The following is a 12,164-nucleotide window of genomic DNA, read 5'->3' as shown; positions in this document are numbered from 1 at the left end:
GTTGAATCAGTGAGTCGACGAGGCTGGCCTATTCCACTAAACCTGTACCTATTCCCTATTTATCGGCTTACGATACCCTACTTTACCTCCCCACTCACTGTTTGGTGCCCGCGGAGGTTCGCTGCTCTCTGCGCTAACAGCGTACCTCGATGCGTCGCACGGACGTCCGGGTCGCTGGCTGGAACTCCTGCTGGTCCGCTGGCCTGGAGAGAAGGGGCGATTTCCCCTCTCCGCTCCTCTATTTATCCTCCCTACCTCAAAGGGGATGCTGCGCTGAACAATGGGCTCGTGCACCCCAAGCCCGTGCACGGCGGTTCCCCGGGCGCTGTTGATATGCTAATCAGTGAGCGACGTTGGCGGCGTACATCCTAATTACTCCCTTACCCTTCCTAACAATGGGGCCTGCGCGCTCCAGCGCAATTATCCCAACCCCCCATGACTATGCGCAACAGCCCCTGTGACCCCGCTATTCATGCTGTCCCGTGCCTCCCCTGCTTGCCCCGTCGACCCGTGGGAGTGTGTGTGGGGGGAAAATGCGCCTCAACCGCGGTGGCCGAATGCCCCACGCCGCGACCACACCATATTAAGGCCGGCCGCGGCGCCGCGGTGCCACGTAGCACGGGGGGGGGGTCATCCAATTCCCTGATCGCCGGAAACCGTGAGAATTAATCCCGATAAGGGTCTCTCGGATAAAAACCGGTCGATCAGGTGACCTTCCCTTCCAGCTCTATGGGGGGGGGGGAATGCGTGCGGGTGTGTGCTTATGTGGGGCGGGTGATGGGGGGCAGTGCGGTGGGGGAAGCCGGGCGGCTCCCTGGTTCGGCAGAGCGGCCCCGTCGTTGTGGCACCACATAGCCCCCCGGGGTGCCAGTCCCCGTCCCGGGTTGACTGGAGCACCTCGCCTGGGTTGCCCCCACGAGGTATCGCCGCGGGGTCCGCGGGATTCGCCCGGCCCTTGTGGCTGGCCTCGGGGGTGGCGGCTCCGTCTCCTGGGGCTCCGGCGGTGGTCTCCTCCTCCATTCCAACGGCTCCCCTCGGCCTCTGGCACCTGCGGGCTGGGGAACAAACTCAGAGGCGGTGGGGTTTAAGGGTCGCCGTCCTCGTCGCCCCCGGCCCCGCCCGGGGCCCCTCGGAGCCCGGGGCTCCGTGGGGCCCATGTACTGCGCGAGGCCCCCGGGCACGGGGGGTGGGGGGACCCCGGGGTTTCGGGGTACTTGGACGGCGGGGCTCCCCCCCTCGGGGGCTGCTCGCCACGGCTTCAGTCGGCGGATGTTGACCACCATCTCCCGGCCCCTCTCTCCTCCCTGAATCAGCACCGTCCATGGTGAGATCTGCCGTCTCACAATCCAGGGTCCTCGCCAGTAGGTGGTCAGCTTCCCCACCTGTCCGGCACCGACGCGGGGAGTGTACAGCCACACCTCGGAGCCCGCAGTGTAGAAGGGGGGCTCCATACGGGGTCGGGCGCCCTGCTCTTGCCGCTGGTGCGCGGCCTCTCCGTGCGGGTAGGCTCGGCCCCTGGCCCCTCGCAGGGTCTCCAGCAAGTGCTCCACGGGGTGGCTCCCTTCCTCCCATTGCGGCGGAGGAACACCGAACAGCAGATCTGCGGGCAGGCGAGACTCGCGACCAAACATCATTAGGAACGGGGTCTGTCCTGTAGAGGTGTGAACGGCGGTGGTGTAGGCGAACAGGGCATAGGGAAGGTGTTCGTCCCAGTCCTGTTGATTCGCGGCCGCCATGCGTTTAAGCTTCCCGGCCAGAGTCTGGTTCATCCTCTCTACCATCCCGTTCGCCTGGGGGTGATACGCCGTGGTTCGGTCCTTCTGGATCCCGAACTCTCGGCACAGCGCCTGAAATAGTTCGGCCTCGAATTCACTACCCTGGTCGGTAATGACTCGTTCGGGGATCCCGCACTTAAGTACGTAGTTTTCCACGAAGGCCCGGGCCACTACGAGGGCTGTTTTATCCGGGATAGCCACCGCCACGGGGTAGCGGGTGAAGTATTCCACCGCTACGAGAATATATCGGTTGCCCCGGTGGGATCGTGGAAAGGGCCCCTGCAGGTCGATTCCGACCAACTGATTCGTCCGACTGACTCGGAACGGCCTCAGGGGTACCTGGTACCTCGCCGGCTTTTGCCCACACTGCTGACAGGCCCGGCAGCCCTGCACCCAGGCGGCCACATCTTGTGCCAATTTGGGCCAGAGATACTGGCGACGCAGGGTCTCTCGAGTGCGTCGTTCCCCATCGTGGCCCCCGAGTGGGTGGTCATGCACCAGCCGTAGCAGCTGGGGTCGCACCTGGGCAGGAACACAGATGCACCCCGGCTGGCCGGCCTCGGTTAACTCCCGTACCACTCCGTTCCGCACACACAACCGGGCATACACACCGCTCCAGGGTCCTGGTAGGGCGCTCTTTTCCTCCCGCAGTGCCGCCTCCACTGCCGCCAGATCCGGATCTCGCTGCTGGGTCTGTCTCAGCTGCTCGTCGTTTAAGCCCGGGAAGGCGCAGCCGACGTCCTCCTGGATCCGTCCGATCGGGTCCCGAGCCGCGGGTCCCGCGCTTGCCGGGCGGTCGACGGGATCCTCAGTGCCACCTGTGAGGGTTTCTGTGGCGCACACTGCACTCTCTCTCGCTGGGGGGGGGTCAGTGGCCGCGGCCTCTCGGGGGTCCGTTGCCCGCCGGCAGCGTCCCCCCGTGAAACACGGGCAGGCCTCCTCCGCCCTCGTCTCGGCGTACACCGTGGGTCGCCTCGACAAGGCGTCCGCGTTTGCATGCGTCCGGCCAGCCCGATACTCGATTTGCAGGTTGTACTCCTGCAACTGCGCCAACCACCGGGCCATCTGCCCCCGCGGCTCCTTGAATGTAAGAAGAAACTGCAGAGCATAATGGTCAGTGCGTACGCGACATTTCCTGCCGTACAAATACGGCCGGAACTGTTTGCATGCGAAAATCACGGCGTACAACTCTTGGCGGGTCACGCAATAGTTCAGCTCGGCCCCACTCAAGGTCCGGCTGGCGTACGCGATGACTCGTTCCGTCCCATCCTGTACCTGTGACAACACCGCGCCCAGCCCGCTGCTGCAGGCGTCGGTGTCCAAAATAAAATCGGTGGTAAAATCGGGGAAAGCGAGGGTGGGGGCGTGGGTGAGGTGGTCTTTGAGAGTGGTGAAGGCCGTCTGGCAGGCCCCCGTCCACTGGTAGGGGTGCTTAGGGGAGGTGAGTTGGGTGAGGGGGCGTGCAATCTCGCTGAATCCCTTTACAAATCGACGATAATAGGTGGCGAGCCCCAAAAATGATCTGATCTCCGTCAGATTCCTTGGCCGTGGCCACTCCACTACGGCGCGTACCTTCTCCGGATCGGTGCGCACGCCTGCCTCGCTGACGCGATGCCCGAGGTACCCCACCTCGCGTTGTGCGATGTAACACTTACGTGGCTTGAGCTTGAGATGAGCCGCTCGCAGTCGCTGGAACACCTCTCGAAGCCTGGACCAATGCTCAGACAAAGATCTACTGAACACTATCACATCGTCCAAGTAAATCAGGCACTGTTCCCACTGCAAGCCCCGCATCACCAACTCCATCAACCGCTGGAACGTCGCGGGCGCGTTAGTGAGTCCGAACGGCAACACGCGAAACTCAAACAGGCCCATCGGGGTGGTGAATGCTGTTTTTGGCCGATCCTCCTCCGTCATCTCCACCTGCCAGTAACCGGACGCCAGATCGAGGGTGGAAAAATACCGCGCTCCTGCGAGACTGTCGAAGGTGTCGTCGATGCGAGGTATGGGGAAGGCATCGCCGAGCGTGACTGCGTTTAGTTTACGGTAATCGACGCAGAACCGGGTTGACCCATCCTTTTTCGTTACTAGTACCACCGGGGCTGACCAGGGGCTCGCCGAGGGCTGAATTATGTTATCGCGAAGCATGTCCCCAACTGCCTCTTTGATTTGGGCGCGTTCGGGTGCGCCCACTCGGTACGCAGGGAGTTTGATGGGTCGGGCTGCACCGGTGTCAATTTGATGCTTAACAAGGTCGGTCCGACCCACGTCCGAGTCGTGTTCGCTGAACACGTCGGCATACTCCCGCAGTAACTCGCGCAGCCGATCGGCCTCTCCCTTAGGTAAGTCCGCCCATGGTACATGTAACGCGTCGAGCAGGGGAACGACCTCGGCTCGGGGAGTCGGGCCGACTCGCCAGGCCAGGTCCTGCTCACCCTCAGGACGACCGGGGTCCTCAGCCCAGAGTGCGAACACCGAGTCGTGAGAGTGGCGTGCGTGCAGGGGGTGTACTGTGGCTATCGGGGTGCGCCGTCGCAGTATCGCGGGGGTATTGTGGGGGTTAAACATCCGCATAAACAATCGGTCCCCATCTGCGTTTACCAACGTGGCGGATCCCACAACCCCATACCGTTTTGCCAACTCCGGGTGAGGAGTTAGCATTACCTCCCCTGATGGTCGGAGCGCGGGGTCGGTGGGGGATGTTGCCACCGGCACCAGCATCTCGGTGAGCGGGCCGATGGTGACTGCCGTCGCCAGGATAGCGGCCACAGGTGCAAAGCGGCGGCGCGTTGGTTCTCGTCCCAGGAACGGTATCCGCTCGCCGTTGCTCTCCATGGTGGCGCATCGCTGGCGGGGTTGCACGTTGAGTCCCAACCGTTCTAGGAGGTCGGTGCCTGCGATACACTCGTGACACAACGCACTCGACACGTAGAACTCCTGCGTGCACACCTGGCTGCCTATGCGGACCTCTAGGGTGGCTTTCCCCAGCAGCCCCATTCCGGCTCCGCTCGCAGTGTGCAGCGCGCGGTCCGGGGCCTGCAGGTGACGCACGTCGACCCCGATCGCGCTGCAGTGCGCTGCGCTCACGAGCGAGGCCACCGCCCCCGTGTCCAGCAGGATTCGGGTACGCACTCCGTTAACCTCCCCTTCCACCAGCGACGTGGCCCCCGTGATCCCCGCCACCAGCTCCCGTAGCCAGTCGCCAGGAGTCACCGTTTCCGTGGGCGTTGTTGCTGGAACCTGTGTGGAGATCACTCGCTCGCCATTATTCTCATTATCGTCCATTTGTATCGGGACCGCGTCGATTGCACCCCTAGTTGGTCCACTCTCTAGGGGGCGTTGGAGTTTAACCCCCGCGTCTGTCTCGCTCGGGTGATTTCAGGACAGTCCCTCACTAGATGCCCTCGGCGATCGCACATATAACATGCCCGGGGAGGGGGGGCGGTTCCGTAGCGGGTCCCCTGTCCGCTCCCTCTCCCAGTACGCAGTTGTCCCAAATCGGACTCTAATTGGGACACCCTCCCGGCTAGCCCCCCTACTGTCGAGCGTAGTTCCCCCATCTCAGACTGGAGGGCCTTCATATTTTTATTTGCTTCCTCGCGTGCTTGGGTTATCATATCCCCCATGCCGGCCTGTAACCCGGCTACCCACCCCGGGGTGGTCTCGCTGGGTCTCTGGGGCTCCCTTGCCCGTCCCCTTACTGCGGTGGCGAGCTCTTCCTCCTCGTCGGAGAGTAGGCTCGCTACGGCGCACTCTCGTCCCCTCCCTCGAGGCTGAGCGCGCTCACCCGAGAGTTTCTCGCATTTGCGCGCGCGCTTGACGAGGGTGTCAAAGGAGAGGCGTGCACCATCGACATTTGGCTGCCACCACGGGGTGTGTGCCAAATATCGCTGGACCTTCCCGGCGGCGAGGCCCTCAATTATTTTTGCCTCGTACTCTGGGTACGCGAGCTGGGTCAACATGCGTACGTCCTCGGCGTAATCTCGTAAATCTTCGCCGGGTTGGCGGCGGCGTGCCTCTAATGCCGCCTGCGCCTCCTCCTCATCATACTTGCCGAAGCGCTCTTCGAGTTGGCACATTAGTTCCTCCCAATGAGTTTGAGCGCTTGCGGGCAAAGCTTCCACAAAGTCAGCTGCCCGTCCATCTAAATGTAGTTCTAACTGCTGCAACGCCTCCTCATCTGTCCACCCATTAACCTTTTTAGCCCCCCTGATACTGCGGGCAAACGATTTCCATGATGGAATTCCTTTGCCCGTAAATGTGCATTTGATTTTAATCTGGGTTGGGGGGCCTCTTTCCCTTGGGGGTGCGGGGGATCGTCCCGTTTCTGACACCACTTTGTCGAGGTCGCTAGCCCCCGAGATCCCTCCCTCGATAATGTTAACGGCCGGGCTAGCATCATCAATCGCCCCCCCGCTGCTAAGCGAACCGCTGCTAAGTTCCTCACCCCTGGTGTGGGAGCCGTCGCCCGAGGATTCCCCTCCACCGCGGGTCCGCGTAATGGGCATGGTTAATTACCGATTAGTATTCTTCCCCTCTCTACTACGATACTTCCCTTTCCTAATCGCGCGCCTGCAACCCACACGGAGCGAACGCACGCACGCCCACACACACGCCGCTCCGCGCACTCCAACTCAACTCACGTTATATTCGCGCACCTGTATCACACACGGAGTGAACACACGCGACACCCACTCTCGCACCGCTCTGCGCAGCGCTCCCCCGAGGCGAGCCGCAGCACTACAGAATCACTGCGTACCCACGCGCAACCCGCGCGCTCAGCTCCGCGCAGCGCTCACTCACGTGGCGAACCACTGTGCACACAGCGCACCCACACGCTCACACTGCACGACAAGATCACGCGAGACCACGCTTCGCTATTAATGATTTATTATAGGCCACCTGCGAATTGATGTTGAATCAGTGAGTCGACGAGGCTGGCCTATTCCACTAAACCTGTACCTATTCCCTATTTATCGGCTTACGATACCCTACTTTACCTCCCCACTCACTGTTTGGTGCCCGCGGAGGTTCGCTGCTCTCTGCGCTAACAGCGTACCTCGATGCGTCGCACGGACGTCCGGGTCGCTGGCTGGAACTCCTGCTGGTCCGCTGGCCTGGAGAGAAGGGGCGATTTCCCCTCTCCGCTCCTCTATTTATCCTCCCTACCTCAAAGGGGATGCTGCGCTGAACAATGGGCTCGTGCACCCCAAGCCCGTGCACGGCGGTTCCCCGGGCGCTGTTGATATGCTAATCAGTGAGCGACGTTGGCGGCGTACATCCTAATTACTCCCTTACCCTTCCTAACAATGGGGCCTGCGCGCTCCAGCGCAATTATCCCAACCCCCCATGACTATGCGCAACAGCCCCTGTGACCCCGCTATTCATGCTGTCCCGTGCCTCCCCTGCTTGCCCCGTCGACCCGTGGGAGTGTGTGTGGGGGGAAAATGCGCCTCAACCGCGGTGGCCGAATGCCCCACGCCGCGACCACACCATATTAAGGCCGGCCGCGGCGCCGCGGTGCCACGTAGCACGGGGGGGGGGTCATCCAATTCCCTGATCGCCGGAAACCGTGAGAATTAATCCCGATAAGGGTCTCTCGGATAAAAACCGGTCGATCAGGTGACCTTCCCTTCCAGCTCTATGGGGGGGGGGGGAATGCGTGCGGGTGTGTGCTTATGTGGGGCGGGTGATGGGGGGCAGTGCGGTGGGGGAAGCCGGGCGGCTCCCTGGTTCGGCAGAGCGGCCCCGTCGTTGTGGCACCACAGGAACATATTCTGAGAATCTGCAGCCCTTGCACTGCAGACACACAGACCCAGACACACACACAGACACACACACAGACACACAGACAGACAACAACAACCGCCATTCGCCACTAAGTGGCGGTGACGTCACCACGATGCTTGTGCCAGGCCAAGTGCACCTTGAGGCCACGTGAAGTGTCGAACGCCCGCTGGCAGGAGGTCACGGGGCAGACCCAGCAGGTGCCACGGGTCGACTGACCGAGATGACCGAGATGACTGGCTGATGCACCACCTGTGCCCCCTACTGTACCAACTTGCTGTGCTTTAGCCACCCGGCGCTCCGCTCGTTGTTGTGAGCGTCGCTCCTCCGCCCTCCGTTGTTGTTGGAGGGCGACTGCCTCCAACTGCCCAGTAGCGTCCTTCACGAGCCTCCTCCACAGAGGCCGATCTTGACACCGCTGGTACCAGTCATCGGCAAGTCCACTCAGCTCCACATCCTCCTGTACCACATCACTCCATCTCTTCTCTAGCCCGTGCCGCGCCCGTTTAGCCCCCTCGATCCGGCCGAACAAAAGCTGTTTAGGCATGCGGTAGCTGGGCATGCGGGCTACATGACCCAGCCAACGCAGCCTTGTCTGCCGGAGGAGCTCACCGATGGGACTTTGCCCAGATCTTTCAAGGATTTGTGAGCTCCTCACGCAATCCAGCCTGGTTAAACCCAGGATGGATCGTAGGCAGGCCAGCCTAAATGTTTCCAACCGGCGAAGATGCTCCATTAAGGGGGTCCACGTTTCACAAGCGTAGAGAAGGGAGGGAATGACCGTGGCCGAGAAGACCTGAAGCTTCGTGCGGAGCGACAGACCAGGTAGCTTCCACACAGCGTTACGCAACCGATGAAAAGATAATGCCGCTCGACTGATTCGGAGTGAGACCTCTGCTGATAAACTGGAGCCGGTCATAAGCACACTGCCCAGGTATGGGAAACTCTCCACTCTCTCCACAACTGCCCCATCACCGATTGGGAGTTGTGGGGGTGGAGTGTCCGATGGTACAAGATACCCAGGCAGGTGCTTAGTTTTGGTGGGGCTGATGGTAAGGCCCCACCTCTTAGTGGCACGCTCCAGTCTCAGAAGCAGCGTCTCCAATTCCTCTTCTGAATGAGCAGCTATTACCAAATCATCGGCATACATAACGTGGTTGACCAATAGGGAGCCATCCCTTGATCGCACCCGGGCGTCGATCAGCTTCCCATTATATCTGTACCAAATGGAAATTCCCCCGGTACAGCTATTGAAGGCTTCACGAACTACGCAGTCGAAATAGATGTTAAATAATGCGGGAGCCAGAGGACATCCCTGTCGCACCCCAAGGTGTACAGGAAAAGGCTCCGACTCCCGGCCACGTAGTTTTACCCGGGCCCGCTCACCATCATGAAGGTCCTTAATGATCGTGAGCAGAGGGTCAGGGACTCCGAAAGCACGACGAACAACGCAGAGCCCAGGCCTACTGATGGTATCATAGGCCTTGACCAGGTCAATAAAGCAGAGATGTAGGTCTTGTTGGAATTCCCTATACCTCTGCTGTAGCAGACGGACAGAAAATATGGCATCTGTAAAGGACCGCCCTTTCCTGAAACGGCATTGGGGTTCCGCAAGCCTCTCCTCAGCGTGCCTAGCAAGGCGATGTTGAATAATCCTTGCCAGGACCTTTCCCGGCACACTGAGGAGTGAGATGCCCCTGTAGTTGTTACAGTCTTTGCGGTCCCCCTTCTTAAAGAGGGGGACCACCAAGGCATCCTTCCAATCCTGCGGTACCCGTCCAGCGGTCCACACTGTTGTTATGATGTCATATAGGGCAGTCTGTGCACAAGCGCCACCCTCCCTCAGCATTTCGCTTGGGAGATCATCTCTGCCCGGTGCCTTTCCTGGTCTCAGACTCCGGATTGCCTTCAGTACTTCCTCAACAGATGACACCTCAGCCAGCCACTCACAGGGGGTGACCTCCAACATTTGAGGCACTGCAGCCTCAACAGGGTTATCCCCACTTTGTGCCATGATGTTTTCCTGGCTGAGAGATTTTCCCTCCCCCAGGACCTCACAGAAATGCTCAGCAAATCTGCAAACCTGTTCCTGGGGGTCGGAGATTGGATCACCGTTTTTTCCCCTAATGATGGTAATAGGTGTAGCGCTGCAGGTTACTTTTTTGATGGAGTTAAATAGTGATTTGTGATCGCGGGCCACTGAGGCAGATTCCATCTCCTCAGCAACCCGCGACCACCACCCATCCTTGCAGCGCCTTACGGCTCTCCGAACCTCCGAGCGAAGGCTGCGGTAAACCTCCTCATTCTCTGACGTGGGATGCTGTAGCCGATGAGAGTGGGCCTGTCGCTATTTCTCAATTAACCTGAACAATCCTCTGTCAGCCAGGGTTTCTTGGGAGGTCTGGACCGCGTACCCAAAGCAGCCATTGCAGCTGCATGAGTCACAGTCTTAAACCTCGCCCATTTACCCTCGACATCAGGTGGAGTGGGGGACGATGCCAACCCCAGCTGCAAGCGATGATGAAATTCTCGCTTGCAACTTTCATCAGCTAACTGAGACCAGGCCACTTTTGGTTGGAATGGGATCCTGGGTGTACACCCACCACCGGAGTGGAAGAATGGCAGGCACATCTTACAGATGACTAGTCGATGGTCAGAGGGCAGATAAGCTCCATGGTAGGTTCTGGTGTCAAGGACATGGGCTCGCATCCGCTGGTCCGTCACTATGTAGTCCAGCAGATGTTCTTGCTTGGACCCGGCATGCATCCATGATGTTGTGTGGATGCGCCGATGCCGGAAGAGCATGTTGGTAGTTACAAACCCATGGGCTGCACAAAAATCTAGCAGCCTCCTACCGTTGTTATTGAGCTGATCTGGCCCATGCCTTCCAATCACTCCAGACCAGGTGCCAGCATCATGACCAACTCGGGCATTGAAGTCACCCAACAAGATGACTCTGTCCCGAGTGGCCACTTTAGCCAGCACCTGTGACAGGAGGTCATAGAAAGTGTCTGACTCATCGGCTTTGCCTGCATCCCTCCACGGATGTTCGTCTTCGGTGGGGGCATAAGTAACCACGACCACCACTCCTCGCCTCCGGTTGATGAGAAGGCGAGCCCAAAGTATCTTGGGGCTTACAGCTTCCCACACCTCACCTGCCACGCTCTCATGCCCCCTTCATTCTTTTGTTCAGAAGAAGAGCTACACCCTGTTGTTTGGCAGTCTCCTGCCCCGAGTAGAGGACTGTCCACCCCTCATGGTGGCAGGAGCCAGAACCGGTCCACCGGACCTCCTGAATGCCACAGCAGGCAGTACCGGTCCAGCTCCCGACAAAGGAGTGGCAGCCTCTCCTCCGCAGTGAGCGTTCGAACATTCCACGTGGCCATCCGCAATGGTTTTTCGTTGTTTCTGGAGGAGCCCCGAGGTTGAAGATTCAATCTCCTGGCTCCGCCAAATGGGGTTTGGCCAGGAGACGTCATAAAAGCCTGACCCCCCGGGGCCTCCGGCACAAGCTTATTAGTTACAGGTTTATGTTTAATTCATGGTTTCGTGGTAATTAATTAAAGGTGGAGGGGTTACCAGCCCCTCGCACCCGTCCAGAGACCCCGTTTAGCCACTGTGGTGGTCACAGACGCCATGAGGGGAGAGGCGAATGGGCATTGGCCCTCCCCCCACAGCACTGCCCACGACAGTGTTGCCCGTCCGGCACCACGAGGAAGAAGGAGGTTGTTTTGCCGGACACACACACACCCAGACACAAACACAGACACACACAGACACAGACACACACAGACACAAGTAGACACAGACACAGATAGACACAGACACAAGTAGACAACCACTGAAGCATGCCCATCACAAACCTGTCAACCAACTTATCACCCCATACACTACACTATACACTACACTATACACTACACTACACACTACACTACTACACACTACACTACACACAATATTACACACTACACTACACACTATATTACACACTACACTACACACTATACTACTGTACACTACACTACACATTACACGACTGTACACTATACTATACTCTACACTACTGTAGGACTTGAAATATCACGCGCCACACATTCTGTTGCTAGGCAAGCAAGCAGCGTACAATGGGAGCATCTGAGGACACGGTTGTTGTTGTCGTGGCATTAAGGGGGGGGGTCGTTAAGAGACGCGACAGGTGTTAGGGGTGACGGAGGACGCAGGCCGGTGATTGGTCAGGAGGGTGAGTGGCTAATGACCGGCGCCGGCCTGGCGGCAATAACATGGTCACGTGAGGCTGGGAGCCTGGGGGCGAGTAGCAAAGCGGGGGATGAGATAATTGATTGGGACTGATTGGTGCGGGGATAAAGGGCACAGCGTAACGGAGAGACGGGAGTCTTGGTTGGGATTGGAGCTGGAGTGGTTGGTGCCCGGGACAGAGACGGAGCAGCAGTGAGCAGGGATAGATACGATAAGGATAGAGAGAACACAGTGTACGGTTAGCAGTGGATAGAGAGAACACAGTGTACAGTAGCAGTGGATAGAGAGAACACAGTGTACGGTAGTAGTGGATAGAGAGAATACAGTGTACGGTAGAAATGGGGA

Source organism: Lethenteron reissneri, unplaced genomic scaffold, assembly GCF_015708825.2.
Source record: "Lethenteron reissneri isolate LAM-NWPU_2019-01 unplaced genomic scaffold, ASM1570882v1 scaffold_1931, whole genome shotgun sequence".
Lineage (NCBI taxonomy): Eukaryota > Metazoa > Chordata > Hyperoartia > Petromyzontiformes > Petromyzontidae > Lethenteron > Lethenteron reissneri.
Note: the sequence above shows the minus strand (reverse complement) of the source record.